Genomic DNA, 22,826 nt, shown 5'->3' with positions numbered 1-22,826 from the left:
ATGTTCAAAGACCAAAATTTGAGTTTGAGCTATGGACAATAAAAAGTTCCTCCTTGTCAAAGCATCAACAACAACATTTTTCTTCCTTTCCTTGTACTTGGAACTGAAAGTGAAAGACTGTAAATCTCAACCCACTTTGCATGACGTGAGTTAAGCTTTTGTTATCCATTGGTAAACTTAAAAGCTTCATGGTCTGAATGTAAGACAAAAGGTTTCGGCCTCAAGTAATGGGACCAATGATCAAGAGCACAGACTATGGCATAGAACTCCCGATCATAGGTAGAATAATTCAGCTTCGCACCGTTCAATTTCTCACTAAATTAAGAAACTGGTCTTTTATGTTTAACCAAAAAGACACCTATTCCCACACCACTGGCGTCACATTCAACCTTAAAAAGTTTATCAAAATCAGGGAAATCTAAAAGAGGAGTAGAACACAGTTTAGCTTTGATTTCTTCAAAGGCCCTTTGCATAGAATCATTCCATTTGAACACGTTGTCTTTCACCAATTCGGTCAATGGAGCAGTTATAGTAGAGAAGTTCTTGATGAAGACTCTATAGAAAGAAGCCAACCAATGAAAGCTACGAGCTTCATGGAGGTTTCGTGACACTTCCCATGTAGAAATGGTCTTCACTTTTCCCAGATCAACCTGTATTCCTTCACTAGAAACAATGTATCTGAGGAAAGTAATACTAGTACAAAATAAATAACACGTCTCTAATTTACTATACAACTTATTCCTACGCAATGCCCTAAACAGTAATCTAAGATGATGTACATGTTCATTTTCATTCTTGCTATATACTAAAATGTCATCTAAGTATACAACAATGAACTTATTAAGAAATGGACGTACTACCTCATTCTTCAATCTCATGAACGACCTAGGAGCATTGCACAAGCCAAAGGGCATGATTAACCACTCGTATAGACCTTGCTTAGTCTTGAAAGCGGTCTTCCATTCATCACCTTCATGAATTCTCATTTGGTGATATCCACTGCGTAAATCAAATTTACTAAATACCCTTGAACCACAAAGTTCATTTAACATGTCTTGTAGTTTACGTATGGGAAATTTGTATTTGATAGTAATATTATTGATTGCACGACTATAAATACACATCCTCCATGTTCCCTCTTTCTTTGGCACCAATAATGCTAGAACTGCACATAGACTCAAGCTTTCACGCACAAAGCCTTTAGCCATTAACTCTTCTACTTGCCTTTGCAATTCATTTGCTTGTTCGGGATTGCAACGGTAAGCTTCTTTGTTAGGCAATTCCGCACCTGGCACTAAGTCTATGGCATGTTCAAAGCCTCGAATTGGTGGCAATTCATTAGGCAAATCATCAGGGAAAACATCATGAAATTCTTCCAATAATGGGCGTATGATAGGAGGATAATTTCCTTCCACCAATTATTCTAACTCTAGCTTAACAACCAATACAAAAACTATTCCTTCTTGTTCTTGTATTTCCTCAAATTCTGATTTAGAAATGAGGAAATTGGGCTTTTCATCTTTCTCCTTCTCTACCTTAGGTGGTAAAGGTAGTAGCTTCACCTTTTTCCCCTCACTAGTTTTGACCGTATACACATTGGTCACACCATTATGCATAGCTTTACGATCAAATTTTCGTGGAGGACATAGAAAAATTTGACATGTCGTCATAGGTAGCACATCACACCATCTTTCATCACAAAAGTTATCCACAGCAAAAGCAACTAAGGCTTGTTTTCTCACACGCACACCTGAGTCATTATCAAGCCAATTAAGCTTATATGGTTTGGCGTGTTCTCTAGTGGGAAGTTTTAGTTCGTTTACCAAATCCGAAGCAACCACATCCGTACATGATCCACTATCAATGATCATGCTACAAATGCGATCTTTCAACTTATAACGGGTATTAAACAGATTTTCCCGTTGTTGCAGATCCTGTACTGGTTTAGTTTACAAGATTCTTCTCACCACGCCACAGAAGGAATTTTCACCCTCCTCTGCCGCATATTCCTCACATTCACTATCCTCCTCTTCTTCTTCTTCATTCGTCACATAACCACCCTCTTAAATGGTAAGTGTGTTTTGTTTAGGACAATTTGTAGTTATGTGTCCCTTTTTTCCACACTTGAAACACGTGCGCTCACCCCTTTCATCCACCTTATTCTCCGATCGCTTGGGAAACATAGGATTTTTCCGTTTTTCAAACCGATTGGTAGGCGTATAGAACTTGTAAGGAGTACGGGATGTACTCTTCACTTGGTTGTCCTTTTGTTGCGCCTCTACCTTTCGAGCTGCCTTCACTACATCATCATAGGTGGTATAAGGCAAGAGGTCCACCTTGTTGGCTACGATTTTTGCAAGGCCCCTAGTTAAACGAGCCATTTTCAATGGTTCCGTTTCATCCAAGTCACACAGGAGACTAAGTCTTTCAAACTCCTTTACGTACTCATCTACAGTCAAAGTGTCTTAATTTAGACGAGTGAATTTGACATACTGATCTTGCACGTATTCCCTAGGAATCCAACCTTGCATCATTTTTCTTTTCAATGCAGCCCAAGAAGAGATTTTCTCCTTGCCAGCACGTCTTCTCTTGGATTTGAGGTTCTCATACCACAATCCAGCTAGCTTAGTAGCTTAAGTGTTGTCAATTTACAACACTTTTCATCATCATACTCCTGGCATTCGAAGATTGACTCAATCCTTCGAACCTAGTCATTGAACACCTCAAGGTCACTAGAACCATCAAACTCATGGATTTCTAGTTTCAGAAAACGGTCCTCCTTTTAAGAGTTTAACCGGTTATAGTTGCTCTTAGGGGTTGGTTCTCCTTCCTCTAATTTAGACACTTAACGGTTGTGTTGATTGGTTGTTTCGCAAATCACACTCATTTGAGTGCGCATATCACGCAACTCTTCGCGTATTACATGCATTTCAAAAATCTTGTTTGTTTTGGCTCGAAGTCATGGTCACACCCTAACCTAGACCGTGGCTTTGATACCAACTGATCCGGAAACTAAGTCGGATCAGGTGATTTGTTGTAAAGGATCAAGTGTTTAGGTTAGGTGTTTAGGTGGTTTAGTGTTTAGACTAGTGTTTTGGCTAGTGTTTTACGTGGGGTATGGCTAAGGATAACAAAATAGTTCAAGCTAATGGACTAGTTTAGGGATAACTATGGCTAGAGTTTAAAACTTTCTCTACTAGCAAAGAAAAACAAGTTCAAATTAACTTGAGTCCACAAGTTCAAATCAACTTGAGTCCACAAGTTAAAAACAAGAAACATACTTGGAAAATATCTCAAAATGTTGTAATTCATTAAAGATTTGATGATTACAAACTAGAATAAAACTTCCTTTTATAGGCTTAGGAAGTTAATTACAATAATAAGCTAAATAGACTTAATTAATTAAACTAGCTAAAAAGCACATCAAAACCGTCAGCCATTTGCTGCCCCTAATGTGAAACGGTTCCTACAGGAACGCTGTTCATTGAAGGCTTCAAACAGCTGAAATCAGCTACAGATAATAGGCAGCAATTTTTAAGGAAAATCGGTGCAGATTTCCTTTTATAGGCAACAATTATGGCGGAAACCGCTGCACAAGCTGCCCAGCTCTCCCCATTTCAACAGCTTGCAGTTATGGCCTATTATTATAGCAATTAAGTTCAGCTATCAAAGCACTAATAAACTGAAAATAACATACAAATAAAGGGTAATAAAATGCTATTTAACTAAGGAAGTTACTCTTCCAAAATGGCGTCCAAAAGAGATGTGTAACGTCCCCTTGAATGCTCATCAAAACCGAATGTAACCTCCTCTTGATTGCGTTTTTTTAAGCCTTCAAAGACTTGTTTTTGAACTTAAAATAAGGATGAGAATAATCCTTCCCTAGGCTCTAGTATCACGTTCAAGAATCCAAGGCAAGCATGCCTTGTTTATTATTTAATCCAAGTCACGCATGACTTGAATGGAGATGGAGCAACATCCAAACCAATGCGTGGCACTTTGTCTAACTTTGACCCATGAATGAACAAACAATGGACTTAATGAACTTGATTTTGTTGAACCTTGGACTGTGTATTTGGACCGTTTAATCCTTTAAACTCATTAGGTTGCACCAAGTCTTGCTCGAGGTCCAATTCCGGATCAATAGAGAAGCTAAGGGAAGGAGAGAAGGCTAGAAGAGAAGTTTCAAGTGGAGGTTTGGCCAAAATTTTCAAAAGTTTGGTCGAACCAAGAAAGTTTGATGTAAATTTTCAAAAGTTTGGTCGAACTACCATATGAGGCAGATTTAAGGAAGTTTTTCTCAATTTTTTAGGAGGAGTCAAACTTCTAAGAGTTCGACCAAACTAGGATCAGGGGAGTTAAGTCGAACCTACCTAGAGTTTGACCGAACTTACCCAGAGTTTGACCGGACCTTCTCCTGATTTCATCCAATTGTATGGACTATTTAAGTCCCTATTTTGTAGAACAATTTGGATCATCTTGTATTAGCTTAGCATAATCTAGTTTTCCTAGCTTAATCTAGAGAGAGAAACATTCTTAGCTTAGCTTTATAGAGAGAGAATGTGAGATTTTCACCATTGTTGATGTTTGGATTTTGAATAGGAAGATTATCTTGCTTGTAAACATTCATTCTTTAATCAATGAGAAATCACTTACACTTTTATCTTTACTTTTTCATTTGATTTTGATTTGCTTAGTTTAAATATTCTTGTTTGCTTATTCATCATGTTGATGCTTGTTGATTTTATGATAGACCTTGATATTGCTATGATTTGTTAGTAGGTCCGCCTACTAAGGGGATGGTGATGGTATAGTTGAATCTCAATTGTATTTTAGGTTAGAAATTGATTTGATTGTGATTGAAATGCTCTAGGTAAATTGAACTAGGTTATGGTAATAACGTGACTTAGGAATTTCCATTGAATAATTTTACTTGAATAGTACCTTGATTTGCGTAGCTTATGACAATAGTGTAGGCTATTGGTTAAATTGAGAAGGGAATTGACCCCTATAGGTGGTTAGATTGTGCCTTAAAATCATTGATATGAGATGCTTAATTCACATTCGAATTAGATTTCATACCTTGTTATGCTTGAGTAAATGCTTACATAATCCATTCCCTTAGTTCTTTAATTACATTGCTTCTAGTTCACCTTGTTCCTTGTTTAGTAGCTTTAGATAACTTTTTCCTATCTAGCTTATTTTTTGGTAATGAACGTGGTGACTTAGCTTTTTCCTAACATCAACCCTTGACTAACCAAAAGACTTGTGTTTAGTGCTTAGGTATAGGTTTATAAATTTGTGTTTTATTAGGAGTGTTTTAGTTCCCATGACCTAGAATATCCTTGATAATGAGCCCTCCCCGATCGATGTTTATCTGCATATCATTCCCGATCCGTTTAGGGCTGGTTCGTCATCTCAGCCTTTTAGACCTCCACCTCAGTTTGCTGGTGGGACATTTGAGGGTTGCTCCTCCTCTTAGCATCCTGTACCTCCTCCTCCGTTTGTTGGCGGGAGCTTCTATTAGTACGGTGTTAAGGGTGTCCCGTAGTTCACTCAGTGGAGCAGTCCTATGTTCGTGATCGCTACGACGGGTGGTGCTAGCTTTAGTCAGGAGCCGACTCCCTGGACTGCATATTTTGAGGGATGAATGGGCATTTCTAGGGATCCTCGTTTGCAAGAGTCCTAGCCGTACCTGCATCTTTTCTTTTGGACTATAGGACTTTACTTATGTTTGTACATTTTATTGGCTCTTATGTATATATATTTAGGCTCTTATGTACATATTCATTGACTCTTTAGACTCTCTATTTATTAGACTTTGTACATTTTTATATTTGCTTTATGTGCGTATGAGTGTGTGCTATGAGTGTGTCTTATGCGAGTGTGTGATTTTATGACAAATTTTACGAAAAAAATTCTGGTGTTTTTATCAACGTTGGAGGGTATCCGACTTCCTCCCTAAAATAAAAATGGAAAATAAGTTAGTGAAAATAATTAATTTGAAATTCCAAATCATCAAAGGATTAAAATAAGGAGTTTGAATTATTATAATAGATTGTGATAAATTGATGTAAGATGGAAAAAGATAAAAAAGTTAATTCGGATCAAATTAAAATAGTACGAGTCCTATTAGAAATTAAATTAAGAGTGTGGCGTAGCAAATTTTTATCACAGGATGTTAGGTTCCATCGTGTCGCGACAGGTCTTGACGCAGCGCGATGGTACTTTCACGGCGCGCTAGTTCCAAAAAATTATATTCTGACTAGAAATCAACTCCAGGGCCAATTTTTTAATTACAAATAACCCCAAATTCGTCAGATTCAGCATAAATCAGCATCCAAGTTCTAAATTCTCATTACCTTTTTCTTTAGCAATTAAATTCTTGCAATCATGGCTTTCATTGAGATCACTCGTGAATGATGTCGGTCTTTGACCAGTGGTGACCGAAAAGAGCTTGAATATTTGAACACGATTGACCTATTGAGTCTAAGGAGTGTAGAATTTGATAATGACTTCTTTTGCGCTTCAGTAAAATATTGGGATCCTAACACTCACTGTTTTAGACTAGGAAGTATTGAAATTAGACTTCTATCAGAGGAATTTAGAGCTATATTTGGCTATTCCACTGGGCATCTAGCTACAATTCCTATAATATGTGAGTATTATTATAGGGATTTTGAGCGTTTATATAATCTTAGGGAAGCCGACTTAGATTTCATGGTTCATGGAAAAGAAGTAGATTTAAGAAAATTTGCATCTTTTTTCTTTAATAGTCCTAAGTCTAGTTCTTTTCATATTTACAGAAGAAGAGTCTTCTTATTTTGTATGTTTAGTCAACTTTTATTCACCAATGGTAGTAACATCAGGAGTCAAGCCATACTAGCTTCAGTTATTGAACAAGTTGACACTGGAAGGAATCCAATGCTTGCCATTGTTGGAGAGACAATGATGAGCTTAGATAAATTGAAGAAGGATCCCAAAGCACCACGTCGAGGATCTCCTTTGTTATCACAGGTGATTTGGGTAAAAATACCCAGGCTACGTGGCCCAATCATAATGACACGTGTCAACCCAAGAGTGGTTGACACGTGGCATCCCTTATCATTAGGGAAATGGAAGCCTTTAAAGTGCCGTAAAAAAGGCGCATCCCATTTACCTAGGTTAATAACCTAGGAAGAGGACGCTGATTCCCAATGCCCTATAAATAGGAACATTCACCCCATTTTGAGGGTATGTTCATTTATTACATCAAATACAATTCTTTTACAACAGAGAAATCACCTGTTCTCAGGATCCGAGAAGATTAACTTTACTTTTCGCATTTTACTCAAATTTTTACCAACTTAATCGTCGAAGGAGAAACTCCGAACAATCGGAGCTTTCATTTGCTTGTAAGTACAAGCAAAGAGGATCCAGTCTTGGTGAAGTAACTCTCCCGTAGGACACATAAAAACTGGGAAACATTTGGCGCCGTCTGTGGGAAGAGTACCTCTAAGATGATTTTTGCGCCGTCTAGTGCGAGAAAATAAGTCGGCAAGCCTCAAGCTAGAGAGCTGACTGCTAACATCACCTGTTCAAAGTTCTTGAAGTTTATGACAAACTTCACTGGTGAGATGAAAGATCTCATCACGAGTCAGGCGTTTGGTCCAAGCAAAGGCAGTCGCCCAAGAAGCCTTCTCACTTTGCGAAGGCCAAGTCGGGTAGGGACAATCAACCCACTCCACATCCCAAGCTGAAATAGGGGGCTAAGCCCTTAATTGACTAGTCAAAATTCCATCTCCTAGAGACGGCATAGAGGAAGCCCAGCCAACACACAAAACTGGATGGCAGTAAGAAGACTTACACTAATGATCGACAAATCATCGAGCACAGGAGGAACAACTGCTAACTAACACGGCGTCAACACCGAAAATGCAAGACAGCTTCAGGAATACCTCACTGAGTTATTCCTAATCTGCATATGAGCACATGTCAGGCAGCCATTCCGTCCATACAGGTCCCAATGTGATAGGTTCGGCGTCGTATGAACCCTATCAATTATACGGGCTGTTTGCCAACAATTCCACAACCTACACTCTTCGGAAAACAAGCGGGGTATCATGTCTAACCTTTGGACTACTAGCTCCGTCTACTCAAACTTTGAGAACAACCCACTGTATTCTCCAACCACATAACCGAGGCGGCATATCCGGCCAAGGTTAAGTATGCCCTTTTTGGTGCATATGATGGCACCACCAACCCAAAAGACCACCTTATGGCATAAACCAACCTTACGTATCTAAAGGGGTTGGATCATCTTGTATGGTGCAAATGCTTTGCAGTTACACTAAAGAGCATTGCTCAACATCGGTTCGACAATTTTCTGTTTGGGTGTATAAAAAATTTTACGACGCTTGACTTCATGTTTGCCTCTAACTTCTCCATTAACATACCGGCAAAGAAGACAAGCCTCGACTTAGGCATGGTTCAACAAGGAGATTGGGAGGGGCTCCATTCTTACGTCAGATGGTTCAATCTGGTGAGAATCCAGATTCAAGGGTTGCCTTACGAAGTTACCTTCACAGTCTTTTGTAAAGGTCTAAAGGACAGGTCGACCTTTAAGTTCCACCCCATCAGGAAGAGAATCTTCACTCTTCAGGAAGTGCTGAGGGAGGCAAAAGCCTATGTAAAGGCAATTCAGCTCTTCTCCCATAGCAATAAGCCAGACTCAAAAAGGTCTAACAAGAAGAAAAGGAGTCGGCAAGATCAGCCAGCTTAGAAAAATGATGAGAGCAAACAGAGAAAAGACATCTGGGTAGTCAAGGCTTCTAGTCAGCTGTCCTAGAAGAAAAAGAAAGGAGTTAAGTTGTACGTCCCAAAGTACGAGTTTAAGAAAGATTGTTACTCCATCCTCATGGAGATCAAAGACCACGTGAGCTATGCAAAGCCCTCGGCAATGAATGGTCCGACCAAGTACTGTGACAAGAGCAAGTATTGCCATTTGTTTCGCGGGTTTATGGAGTCCCTCGGGAGAATTAAAGTTCCAAGAATGTGCGTCGGCCGTCTGTACCTGCAAAACCACGGAAATTCCGGTTCGGTGGAGTTCCGCTTCCGACGATCAAGTTAGAACGTTTCCGGATGTATTAAAGTGCGGAATGTATAGGTTTTTCTCTCTGATTCAGAGAGAATTCTACAATTAATATTGCTTGGTTTTTGTGTATGTATTTATGAATATGTAATAAATGAGAATTTTCCCCTATTTATAGTGGAAGGGGATTAGTTCCCCTTTTTGAGTTTAAGTGCTATGTGTCAGTAGAGGATTGGATCCTGTTTTGCCTCTCTAAGGCTGACACGTGTTAGCATGGTATTGGGCCAAGTGGACAGGGTATTTTTACCCTAAACATTTGCCCCTCACAAGTGTGACGTGGCTTTCCATGTGGCACTTGTGACAGGTGTCACATTCGGGGAAGGTGACATTTCGTCTCCTTCCTTCTCTTTTTTTTTTTTTTTTTGAATTTGAATAGGGAGGTGACAGTTCGTCTTCAGGTTTCTTCTATAAGTAAAAGCCTTCCCCTTCTCATATTCACACTTTGCAAATTTTCATTTTTGAGAGAATTTTCTGAGAGAACTCTCTGATACTTCTTGCTTGTTTATTCAAAACCATGCTCTTTCAACACTAATCCGGACACTGTCTGAGTGTTCTTTGCTCAAAACACTACTGCTTGCTTGTTTATTCAAAACCATGCTCTTTCATCACTGATCCGAACACTGTCTGAGTGTTCTTTGCTCAAAACACTTAGATCCTGCCTGACCATTAATCAAGTTTCTTCCCTTTGCTCTCAATATACCCACAACCGGTCATAACCGTCTGGGGCATCTTCGAGCAATTTTCCTTCAAAACGTCTGAGAATAATTTCACCTTTTCCTAGCTTCCAGCACACCCACAGCCGGTCACTACCGTCTAGGGTATCATCAAGCCACATTTCAGGGAAATGGTTAGGTTGCTTCAACAATTTAGTTACTCTTTGAAGAGGGTACATCCAGGCTACCGTCTGCTGACTTCAAGAAGTCAACCGTTTACAGATATTTTACAACTTCAAGGTACCGTCTCTACCCCATGCAATTTTTTGTGCTTTTTCCGATTGTATAGCTTGTAAAGAATAATGGTCTTACCCAACACACACACGACACGGCCTAGAACAATTGTCAGCCGGTCACCGAACACGGCTGAGTCTAGGACTGTGGATGCCGTCTGGGGTGTTTGGACTACCCTTACTCTTCTGCGAATCCGACAATCTCTGTTCATGTGAAGGACAGAATGGCTCGGACGAGGCGGACGGCTGTAGACCCCAAATATCAGTCAAATGGCTCAACAGAAGCTCTGGCTAAGGATGTACCTTATGACCAGCCTGGCGTACCTAAGATCTGGCTGAGGATGTACCTTATGACCAGCTTGGCGTACCTAGCACGCCCGGAGATGAGATCTTGGAGGAATCCAAGAGTGCAGGCGGCGAAGAGACCGTCCAGCAATCAGACTCAACTGAGTTAACCATGGAACCGGATGCCTCTCAAGAGATGAGGAGGCATATAAGTGGCCCTCTATCAACAACCCAACAGAAGCGCATATGACCGCCCGGGATGTGGTCACTTTGAACGCCACCCTTCCATCATTTTTGGAGAAGCGCCCAGTTGGGAAGGGATGCGTGATTTTTGTGCCGCCTGTAGTGGCATCCGTAGTCAGGGATGACAACCTAGATCATGCCGATAATTATTTCGGCTGCTATGAGGCGACATTCAAATCCGGCCTCCGGTTCCCCTTCCACAACACAATAAAAGCCATTCTAAAGGGCTACGACCTTGGCGTCTAGCAGCTAACACCCAGCTCTTGGGTTAATATAATAGGATACATCGCCACCTGCGAGATGCAGGACATAACGCCGAGCTGGGAGGCCTTTGCACATATGCACTACCTCAGCCGTGCCCTAGGTGGCTGGAATGCGTGGTATACAATGACCACGCATCCAGAATATATGATGATGCTAGACAAGCCGTCCAAGTGGAGCAGCTGGAAGAGCAAGTTTTACATGGTCTCTTCCCCCTCGCTACAACTTAACCACCGGCTGCGTTGGTACAACACACACCTGGCTCTCCTTGGAAAGAAGTGCGCCCTTCCCAAAGTACCGGAGGTGACTTGAGATCAAATAACAGAGACGAGACTTTTCAAAAATACTACCTTGCCTTTGGATGCTTGGACAGAAATCATTGTCCCCAAACACTAGGTACCTCATCAAGACTGGCTTAAGGACGAGGCGTTCCTTTTCGCCTGTGGCCTTAGCACATTTTGGAGCAGATGTATGTTGATTGTTAACCGGCACTTTATGCCATCTATATCATACTTGAATGATTTCTGATTTTTTGGTTTTTCTTTTTTGCAGAGAAAGGATTAGAGATGGTACCTCCCAAAAGGACACCGGCTAAGTTAGCTGCTGAGATCCGGAAGGATCAATTAGAGAAATAGAGGCCTAACTGGCGGCCAAAGATGATGGGGTAAGCGCTGGCTGAACTTTTTTTCCGTTTGCATGATTTGATGCTTATGTTGATACTAAACGGTTGAATTGTTTTCTTTTGCATACGGGGAGCAAGAATGTTCCTCGCTCCCTTAAATAGATGTTGAAGAGACTGAGAATGGAGCCCTCGCAGCCTGCTTCAAAAATTCGAAGGGTTCCGGCTACCCTTGCCTCTACCGGAAGCCTGCCTTCGCCCGAGAGGCCTACTTCCGTAGGCAAAAGCCTAAAAGATCTTAGCTTGGACTCAGGGCCGACTGAGGTCAGAGCTAGGGAGCCCGAAGTTCCCTCAAGCCGGGTGCTTGCTGTTGCATCCGGCTCCAATGCGGCTGGGGGTGATGTGACCCCTCAGCCTGAAAATCAAGGTACTTCTCTCACCTTTGATTCCCCCTGGCCGCTTGGGCCTATGCGAGTCAAGTCCCAAGCTACCCGATCAGGGGATTCTTCCGGCAGACGTCAAAATACAGGCGTCGTATATGCTCAGTACTTAACTGATAAATCTATTGATGTAGATGCCTCTTCTCGTTGGCCAGATCTCCAAAATTACGCCAAGAGATTGCTGAGGACCCTTACCCGGTCTGAGAAGGAGGCAGTGCCGACAGTGCACCAGGTCCACCGTGACCGCCTTACTGCTCTTCTTGCTGAGGTAATTTCGTTAGTTGGGGTATTGAGAGCAAATCTGGCTTGCCACTAGCTGGTCTATACAATGTATTTTCACCATTTTCCCGGTTGCACTTTATTCGATTGATTTTACCCTTTTCCGGCTGTTCTTGCAGACAATGATCGGAATAGAAGGCCTCAAGGTTCCTTTAAGGAAGAAGCAGAAGGAGGTAAGGGATGCCCAGGGAAGGGCAGCCGAACTCATTGATGTTACCCAATATAACTCCCTAATGTATGAAATCCAAACTAAAAGCCGAGAGATGAAATAGGAGGAGCTAATCAACGAGCTCACGGCTGCTGCTGATACAACCAACAAGAAAGCAGCCGACTTTGAACTCCAAGTCAAAAACCTCCAGGCTGACGTCAAAGCCTTGGGGGATGCTGACAAGGAGAATACTAAGCTGCGGGCAGAGGTCAACCAGTTGAAGAATGAGTTGGCCCAGACCTAGGCGGACCACAAAGAAAAGCTGGCGGCTAAACAATACTGGTTGGTTACCGAGAATGAGCGCGACTGTGAAGAGCGCATGAAGATGGCCTGATCTATGATCCATCCGAACACCAACTATGCTTTCTTTGACCTGCGGTACCGAGAAGCCGACGCCCTTTGAAGAGTGGTCCAGCATTGCCGAGGAGGAAGAGGAGCAGACGAAAGATCAGATGTCAGGTGGGGCTGGAGAAGCTCAAGCCCAGCAAACCATAGATGCTCCCCCTGCCAGCCAGGGCCAGCCGTCACAGCAACAGCAGCAGCATCAGCAATAACAATAGCTTTATTTGTTCCTTTCTCTATTTCTACTTCCAGCCTGCGAGCCGTGTAGTTTGTTTCATCTCCTTCCCTAGACATTGGTCCGGATGACAATTACTCTTTTATTAATATATTTTGCCAACTTAGTCAGTTTTTCCTTTGATATTTTTGATTCAATTTTTGCAATTTTTGCTCTTGAAAATCTTCCTTTTTGCAGTTTGAATCGATACGTGTGGTATGCCGGATGCATTGGCTCAGCCTGCCCCTTGACGGGTTTTTGCTTGCAATTATCCAACTCTATGCAGGCAGCTGTCCATACAAGCATCCACACGAATAGAAATATGGTCCTTGACCGCATTTAAAATAGAACTATTCGAAGTTGGATTAGCAGGCGGTGTCGGCTAGGGCCAACCTAAATTATTCTTTTAACCGGCTGCGGATTACTCTTTTGGTATCCGTTATTGCTGTTTATTGGTATGCAGGCGGCCATTGGCCGAACATATGTATCAAAACCAAGTTATGGATTAAATGCTAAGGTTTTGACCTTGCGTAATTCGGGTTTGTAACCTACACCAACCAGGATGTATCTCCGTCTGCCTGTAGCAGGCTTATATGGACCCATGATGTCCATGCCCCATTTTGCAAATGGAACCGGGCTGTATGTAGCTTTCAAATCAGTGGTCGGTCGGTGTATGAGCCGATCAAATTTTTGACACTTATCGCACTTCTTCACCATTTCCATGGCGTCCGCCTCAAGAGTGGGCCAAAAGTGGCCCTGCCGCCTGGCCCTTTTTGTTAAAGTTTTGTCGCCTATATGTGATGCCCAAAAACCTGAGTGAAGATCCTCTAGAACCTCTTTCCCCCTTTTAGGGCTAGCACACTTTAGCAACGGCTAGAGGTAACCCTTCGACGAAGAGTTTTCCCTTGTAGATCTCAAAACTTGAGGCTTGCTTTTTCAACGCAGCCACTTCTGAAGTAGCATCCGACAAAGTGTCGTCTGCCAAATAATCCTGGATGGCATCCATGTATGTAGAGCTTTGGTCAATAACTTTAATGGGATCATGTTCAATGCTTCTTTTTTCCATGACTTCCCAAAAGACTGACCTAGGCAGATCACAAGTGGGCGGATGATGCCAACTTAGAGAGTGAGAGTGCATCAGCCTGATTATGTTCTGACCTGGGCACCTGATTTAGATGAAATTCGTGAAGTGTCCCGGCCTCATCTTTGACTGCCTGTAGATACTTGATCATAACCGGATGGGTGACCTCGTAGTCACCATGCTATTGGCTAACGATCAACTAATAGTCAGAGCAGGCGTTAACTTTTCTTTCCCCTGCCGCCTTACACATGCAGATAGTGGCTAGCAAGGCCTCATACTCCGCCTCATTATTCAAGGCTTAGAAATTGAACCGTAGTGCATATTCATATTGGTCCCCTTTTAGAGTCTTGCATATTCTGCTTGCACCACAGCCATTCATAGTAGAGCTCCCGTCTACATAAACCTTCCAGACCTGATCAACATTGTCCCGCTGAGCCGGCCTTGTCATTTCCACAATAAAGTCGGCGAACGCCTGACCCTTCACTTCCTTTCTTGGTTCGAAGGAGATTTCCAGACTTTGCATTTCAATAGCCCACCTGAGCATTCTGCTGGATGACTCTATGGTTGTCATTGGCAGCTATAGGGGTTGGTTTGTATAGACCACCACCGGATGTACCAAGAAGTATGGTTTCAACTTCTTGACTTTCATGAACAAGGCGAGGCCAAAATTTTCAACCAAGGGGTAACATAGCTCCGCATTTCGAAGAACATGGCTAATGAAATAAAACGAGAGCTAAATGTCGTCTCTATCAGCTAGGAGAACGACACTGAGGGCATGATCTGAGACGGCCAAATAAATATAAAGAACTTCTCCTGTTAGAGGGCAATGAGTGAAGGTGCTCTTTCAATTTCTAGAATGTTGCCTTAATATTTTCCCCACATTCAAATCTAGTCTTCTTCTTGATTGCCTGGAAGAAGTAGAGGCACTTGTCGCCTGACTGGCTGAGGAATCTCCCCAATGCCGCCAGACAACCGGTAAGTTTTTGGACTTTCTTGATAATGCGGGGTCATGTCAGTTACCGCCTGTACCTTTTCCGGGTTGGCCTCTATCACCCTTTGATCAATCATGAATCCGAGAAACTTCCCAGACTCAACACCAAAGACCGTATTAATCATTCTTTTATGCCGCCTAAGGGTGGTGAAGATTTCTCGGAGGTCAGCAAGGTGATCCATTTTGGAGCTTAGATTTGACTATCATGTCATCAATGTATGCCTCTACATTTCTCCCAATTTGATTAGTGAAGACCATATTAATCATCCGTTGGAAGGTAGCAGGCGCATTCTTCAGCCTAAACGACATCACCGTGTAACAGAATAACCCTTGATCAGTGACGAATGTCAACTTCTCTTGATCTTTTTTCCACAAGCTCATCAAGGCATGATCGGCTGTAGAGTCGACTAGACTGTCGATCTTTGGAAGTGGATAGCTATCCTTCGGACCTGCCTTGTTCACATCTTTAGAAGTGGATAGCTATCTTTTGTACCATTTGGATTTTTGACAAGGACAACATTGGCTACCTAATCCGGGTAGTGGCATTGCCGAATGAACCCGGCACCTAGTAGCTTCTTGACGTTGGCGGCTGCCCCCTGAGATCTTTCCTCGCCGTGGTTCCTTTTCTTTTGCCTAACCAGCTTCCTTTTTGGATCCACAACAAGTTTGTGGACAACAAGATCCGGGCTGACGCCAGGCATCTCTTCCACTTCAAAGTAAAAAATGTCCTTGAATTCCTTCATCAGTTGGTGCAAATCAGCACCCAACTTGGCAAAAGCAACTGTCCCCACTTTGACGATTCATTTCGGACGGCTGTCATCTAAAATAATGTCAATATTTTCACCAGCCGATTAGGGACAGAGCTCATTTGACCATTCCCTGATCAGTGATTGCTATTGCTTCTCTTTTTTAACGGCCACCAAGTGGTCCGCCTTTCTCTTTTTGCTGGCTGCTTAAGGAGCAGGCGCGACTTCCTTGAAGTCATCAAGGTCGATGGGCTCCTCGCCTTGGCCGGCTGCAGCCACAGTAGGCTTGATGTCTGAGAGATAACGGTCCTTAGCCGTCTTCTGATCCCCGTTTAGGGAACCCACTAACTCATCATCCTTCTCAAATTTGATCATCATGAGGGATGGGATGATGACTCCCTTGGACTCGTTATGGGTTGGACGGCCCAAGATCAGATTATTGGCGGTCAATTCCTCGACCACAAAGAACTTGACGACCATGTGTTGTCCTTCCTAGTTTTCTCCTAGCCGGATGGGTAGGTCAATCCTCCCCACCGGATGTACTACCCCTCCCCCAAAGCTAACTAAGGGGTGAGAGGCCTTCTGCATGTAGTGAGGCTTGTACTTGAGCTTCGCCAAGCACTGAAAGCTTATAAGGTCAGACGAGCTCCCAGTATCAATAAGGATTCGGCCCACTCGTTGGTTGCCAATCTTGCATTAGATGACTATGGGGTCATCATGAGGCCGCCTGACCTTGCCCTGATCCTTCTCAAAGATGAGGACCTTGGTCAAGGTGTCTTTCGACGCCTGACCCTCATCCACTAAGTGGACCAACCTCCGAATGTTGCTTTGGTACCCCGGATGGTAGGACCTCCTCCATCGAAGTCGCCTGCTATGGTAAAGATTTGCGCTTCATTAGTGTCAGAGCTTATAGCCGGCTTCTTGGATGGTTGTCCATTGTTTGTTTTGGGGTTACCCTTGGACTTCATCATATAGGACTTCAAAGCTCCCTCATCAGCCATATGGTCCAATAGCCGCCTGAGGCTATAGTAGCCATTGGTTTCATGGCCTATATCCTCATGGAATTTGATTAGGGGATTTTTATCCACCAATCAGCATCCATTGGGAAAACCGGCCAACAAGGCCCAATCATTGTGGGAGGCCCAGTCAGCCTTAGGTTTAACCTAAACCTAATACTGGAACGCATCCCAAGGCATATAAATATGCCCATTAATCCTCATTAAAGGGGATGACGCACATTTAACACTCTCACCTAGAGAGACCCAATTACTTTTATTTCCGCATTAATTACTCCTTAATCAAGTACTAACTTGACCGTCGAAGGCGGATCTCCAATCGTCCGGAGCATCCGTTTGTTTTGCAGGTACAGGCGTCCGGTTCCAGTCTCAGAATTGTAACTCTCCCGCAGGATATCAAAAAACCCCGAAACATTTTGGCGCCGTCTGTGGGGTGAGTACTTCTGAGATGGCATCCACGTCTTTATCGACTCCTGAAGAGAGGCGTCCCCTGGACGACCCTCAAGTTCAGTCGGACCATGATACTGAGGAAGAATTTGAAGTTGAAGCTCACACAGCTTCAAACGGGACCCTAAGGGCCCGACGCAGCCGTCATACCGAAAGTAGAGAACGGGAAGATCTTCAAACTGGACTCATTGATCCAGCCGGTGCATCGCCTGTTCAGCAGCAACCGGCTGATGGGTCTGCTCCCATTACAAGAAACAAACTCATGACCTTCATGAGGGGCTTCAAGGGAGAGATTCAAGAGTTGCTCAACAAGAAGCCGCCTGCTCTGGCCAAGGAGCAGTCGGCTAAGAAACCTTCCTCTTCAGGGAAGAGGAAGCCTGTTCAAGGGCAAGAGGCGACCCCTCATCCTAACTCTAGGAAGTGGGAGCCGCCTGTCCTTGATTTCACAAAGTACCGCTTTCCTACTCCAGGAAAGAGGAAACCTGTTCGTCATATTCAGGCGGACGGGTGGAAGAAAACATACACAAATGCTCGGCTATTGCTAGAGCAGAAGAAGAATGACCGATTGTCAGAGTCGGCCTCTACTTCAGACTTCCAAGACAGTCTACGTAATACCTCGATGAGGTATACTCAGTCGCATCATGAGAGTCAGTCAGGCGGTACCTCCCGTCAGTCCGGCTTTCATAATGACCATGTGGTACCAAACTTACCATTTGTACCGCAACAACAATATTTTTTGCAGCCACCTCTGTTTGGAGGGCATGCAGCAAAGAATGTCCAACCTAAGGACTGACAGCTACGGTTGCTTAGACTTGGGGAACAGCCGTCGGCCTTCTCCATGGAAATTACTGAAGCCACTCAGCCGACCAAAGTGAAAAATGTATTAGTAGGCGCCAATGACGGCACTACTAACCCAGAAGACCATTTGATGGCATTCACCAACCTGATGTACCATCAAGGGTTGGATGATCCCACTTGGTGCAAGTGTTTTCCAGCGACTCTCAAAGGAATCGCACAACAATGGTTCGGCAACCTGCCGACTGGCTGCGTGAATAACTTCAAGACGCTTGCTTACTTATTCACCTCCAACTTTGCCATGAACATACCTGCAAAGAAGACGACCCTTGATTTAGGAACGATTCAGCAGGGCGAGAAGGAGGGGCTTCGTTCTTACATCAGGCGGTTTAACCTGATGAGAATACAGATTCAAGGGTTACCGGATGAGGTAGCCTATACTGACTTTTTCAGAGGCCTCAAAGACGGGTCGACATTAAAATTTGATTTGGTTCGAAAGAGGGTGGCGACTCTTCAAGAGGCCTTGATTGAAGCGGAAGCCTATATACAGGCGATTGATCTTTGTAGTACGGGAAAACAATCGGACGGGAAAACGTTCGACAAAAGAGAAGGACGACAGAAACAGTCGTCGAACAAAGATGAGAAGAAGAGAAAAGAGGTCTGGGCGGCTGATTCCTCTAAACAGCCGGCCCAGAAGAAGAGGAAAGAATTCAAACCATACTCCCCAAAGTATGCGTTTAACAAGGATAGCCAAGTTATCATAAAGGAAATCAAGGACGGTTCTCAATTGAGAAGCCGGCCCCCATGAAGGGTTCTGCGAGCAACCGGAACCAAGAAAAATTCTGTGATTATCATGAACATGTTGGTCATCACACCAACGAATGCATCAGTCTCATGCGGTATCTGGACCGCCTGGCTGAGCAAGGCGATCTTGACTCTTATGTCAAGAAATCTACGGGGAACACTTCCTCGAAAAAGCAGTCGGCCAAAAAGAGTCAACAGGCCGACAGCTCTGATACAGATGATGCAGTCGTCTACACCATTGCAGGCGGCTTCTCAGGAGGCGGCCCCACTATTAGGGGAAACAAAGGCAATATCAGGCGGCTAGACGTAAATTCCGTTCACCAAGAACGGCCCTCCAAATATTCATTTCCTAAGATTGTCATCACTGAAGAAGATCTAGGAGGGGTAAGGGGGCCGCATGACGACCCTATCGTTATTGAATGTAAAGTGGCCAACCAGAGAGTTTGCCGAATCCTTATAGATACCGGAAGCTCCTCAGATCTTATCAGTAGCAAATGTCTGTCAAAACTCAAATATCAGACTGATTGCATACATCCGGCATCCCACCCTTTAGTAGGGTTTGGAGGAGGAGTCGTCCACCCAGTGGGACAAGTGGATTTACCCATCCGCCTCGGTGAAAAAGGGGAAGGACGACACATGGTAGTCCGGTTCCTGGTAGTAGAAGAACTCTCGGCCTACAACATGAATCTGGGACGACCAACCCTGAATAATTCCAAGGCTGTTATAATCCCATCTCTTATGTTGCTCAAGTTTGAGAGGGATGATGGAACAGTCGGGTCCCTAAGGGGAGATCAGAGGATGGCCCGAGAGTGCTATCTCTCGGATATCAAGACCATTGTTATGGCCGCTGGGTCAAGTGGTGGAAAAACAGACCTTGACAATGTCAAGGAGAGTGCGCCTGTTCAAGAAGCAGGCGGCAAGAAGAGAAAGGCAGCCCAGATGGGGGCCGCAAGAAAAGACAGAAAATAACAATCATTGGCAGAGGAGCGGTCGGATGAATTCCGCCCTCAGCCGGCTGGTGAGCATACGGACCTGATCTTAGACGACTCGCGTCCTGACCGAACAGTCAAAGTTGGGACGACTGCTCTGAGAGTCCTGGGTGACGACTTTCACAAACTATTGAAAGAATACAAGGACATCTTTGCATTCGAAGTCCACGAAATGCCATGCATTAGTCCTGACCTGCGGTACATAAACTGGCTGTGGATCCGAAAAAGAAGCCGGTAAGGTAGAAGAAGCGGAACCATGGCGAAGAAAGAAGTCAGGCGGCAGCCGCCGAAGTTAAAAAATTACTTGATGCAGGGTTCATTCGGCAATGTTACTTCCTAGACTGGGTTGCAAATGTGGTGCTTGTTAAAAAGCCGAATGGCACCTGGCGAATGTGTGTAGACTACATAGACTTAAACAAGGCGTGCCCCAAAGACAGCTACCCTCTTCCTAAAATTGATAACCTGGTCGACTCAACAGCCGGCCATGCTTTGATGAGCTTTATGGAAGCCTACTCTGGTTTCCATCAAATTCCTTTATGGAAGAAAGATAAGGAGAAGACGGCCTTCGTCACTAATCAAGGGTTATACTGTTACACGGTCATGCCGTTTTGTCTTAAGAATGCCCCGGTCACCTTCCAGCGAATGATAAACACTGTGTTCTTTGATCAAATTGGGAGAAACGTCGAGGCATACATTGATGATATGATTGTCAAGTCTAAGCTTCAGATAGATCATCTATCGGACCTCCGGGAAACTTTCGCCACACTCAGGCGGCACCATGTCATGCTCAATCCCAAGAAATGTGTATTTGGAGTTGAGTCTGGGAAATTTCTCGGATTCCTTATCAATCAAAGAGGAATAGAGGCGAACCTTGAGAAGGTGCAGGCGGTCATCGACATGCAGTCGCCTCGTACCGTCCGAGAGGTTCAGAAGTTAACAGGTTGTCTGGCGGCCTTGGGAAGATTTCTAAGCCGATCAGGCGACAAATGCTTATACTTCTTCGCAGGACATAAGAAGAAGGCAAGGTTTGAATGGGGGCTGGATGTTGAGGCGGCCTTCCAGAAATTGAAAGTTCACTTGCATTCCTTGCCGAGGCTGGTCAGCCCTTTGCCCAAAGAAGTACTCTACATGTACCTAGCCGTCTCTGATCATGCGTTAAGCGCTGTTCTTCTTGCTAAAAGAGACAGATGTCAGCTCCCGGTCTACTTTGTCAGTCATGTACTGAAAAATGCCGAGTTGAGGTATCCCTTAGTGGAGAAATTTGGTCTTACACTCTTCATGGCTGTTAAAAAATTGAAGCCCTACTTTTTGGCACATGTAGTCGTCGTGTATACAGATCAACCTATCAAGCGACCACTGACCACCATGGAGTCGTCAGGCCGGATGATCAAATGGGCCACAATAATACAAAGCCTCGAAGTTACTTTCGAGCCTAGAAAAGCAGTGAAGGGGCAAGCCTTTGCTGACTTTATTGTTGAGATGACTCGTCCCCCTGATTCTCGAGATCCAGAGCAAGTCTGGAAGGTATATGTGGACAGAAGCTCTACTTCAAATGGTTGTGGAGCAGGCGTCATATGTCAGTCGCCAGAGGGCGACAGGTACGAGTATGCTCTACGCTTCAGTTTTCAGGCCCCAAACAATGAGGCAGAATATGAAGCTTTACTAGCCGGAATCCGCATGTGCAAGGCGGCAGGGGCACGAAAGATAGACGCCTGTTCCGATTCACAATTGATAGTGAGTCAGTATAATGGCGAATACGAAGCAACCCATCCGACCATGATCAAGTATTTACAGGCGGTACGACAAGTAGTCGGATCCCTTGAAGATTTTCATCTGACTCAAGTGCCGAGATCAGAAAAAAACCAGGCGGATGCACTTTCAAAATAGCATCATCCTGCTCTTGTGATACTCCTCGAACTGTTTTTGGGAAGTAATGGAGAAGAGAAGCATCGAGGAAGACCCTATTGGAATCCTAGACAGAAGCTCAACCTGGATGGATCCAATCAGGGCATATCTGACAGACGGTACCCTGCCTGATGATCATCACCAGGCGGCTGCGTTGAAAAAACAGGCAGCCAGTTTTGAAATGATAAGGGGAGAACTTCACAAAAGAGGGTACCTTCAACCCTACTTAAAGTGTGTTACTCCAGAAAAGGGACGAGAGATACTAGACGATCTTCACTCTGGTTACTGCGCTTCCCATATAGGCGGTAGGTCGCTTGCTCAACGGACAAGGAGGCAGGGCTACTTTTGGCCTACTTTAAGCAGATGCAATGGAGATGGTGAAAAAATGTGACAAGTGCCAAAGGTTTGGCAAACTAATTCACCGTCCGGCTACTGACCTCACTACCATTCATAGCCCACTACCATTTGCTAAGTGGGGCATGGATATTCTGGGTCCCTATATGCCTGCTACAGGTGGAAGGAGGTACATACTTGTTTCAGTCGACTACTTCACTAAATGGGTGGAGGCGGAGGCTGTAAAGGGAATCAAGACGAAGGATGTAATTTCATTCATCTGGAAAAATGTCATCACTCGGTTCGGGGTTCCCATGTCTATGGTTTTTGATAATGGTCCCCAATTTGAGACGCCTGTTCTCAAAAGCTGGTTGGGTGACCAAGGAATTGCACACCACTTTGCATCAGTCGGCCGTCCACAAGCAAACGGCCAGGTAGAAGCCTTTAATAAAATCATCTCAGACGGTCTCAAGAAAAAGATTGAACGAGCAGGCGGCCTATGGGCGGATGAATTACCACATGTTCTTTGGGCCATTAGGACGACTAAAAAAGGGGCGACTGGAGAAACTTCATTCCTCCTAACCTATGGTGCGGAAGCTGTTCTTCCAATTGAACACTACGAGCCGACTCTTCGAGTAATGTTATATGACGAAGAGGCAAACTGGGAAGCCATGCGCCTGACATTAGACTCACTCCCAGAAAGGAGGGACAATGCTTTCTTGGGCCACGAAATTTACCGCCTGAGAATGACC

Source organism: Chenopodium quinoa, unplaced genomic scaffold (genome assembly GCF_001683475.1).
Source record: "Chenopodium quinoa cultivar QQ74 unplaced genomic scaffold, ASM168347v1, whole genome shotgun sequence".
Taxonomy (NCBI): domain Eukaryota; kingdom Viridiplantae; phylum Streptophyta; class Magnoliopsida; order Caryophyllales; family Amaranthaceae; genus Chenopodium; species Chenopodium quinoa.
This window is presented reverse-complemented; position numbering follows the sequence as displayed.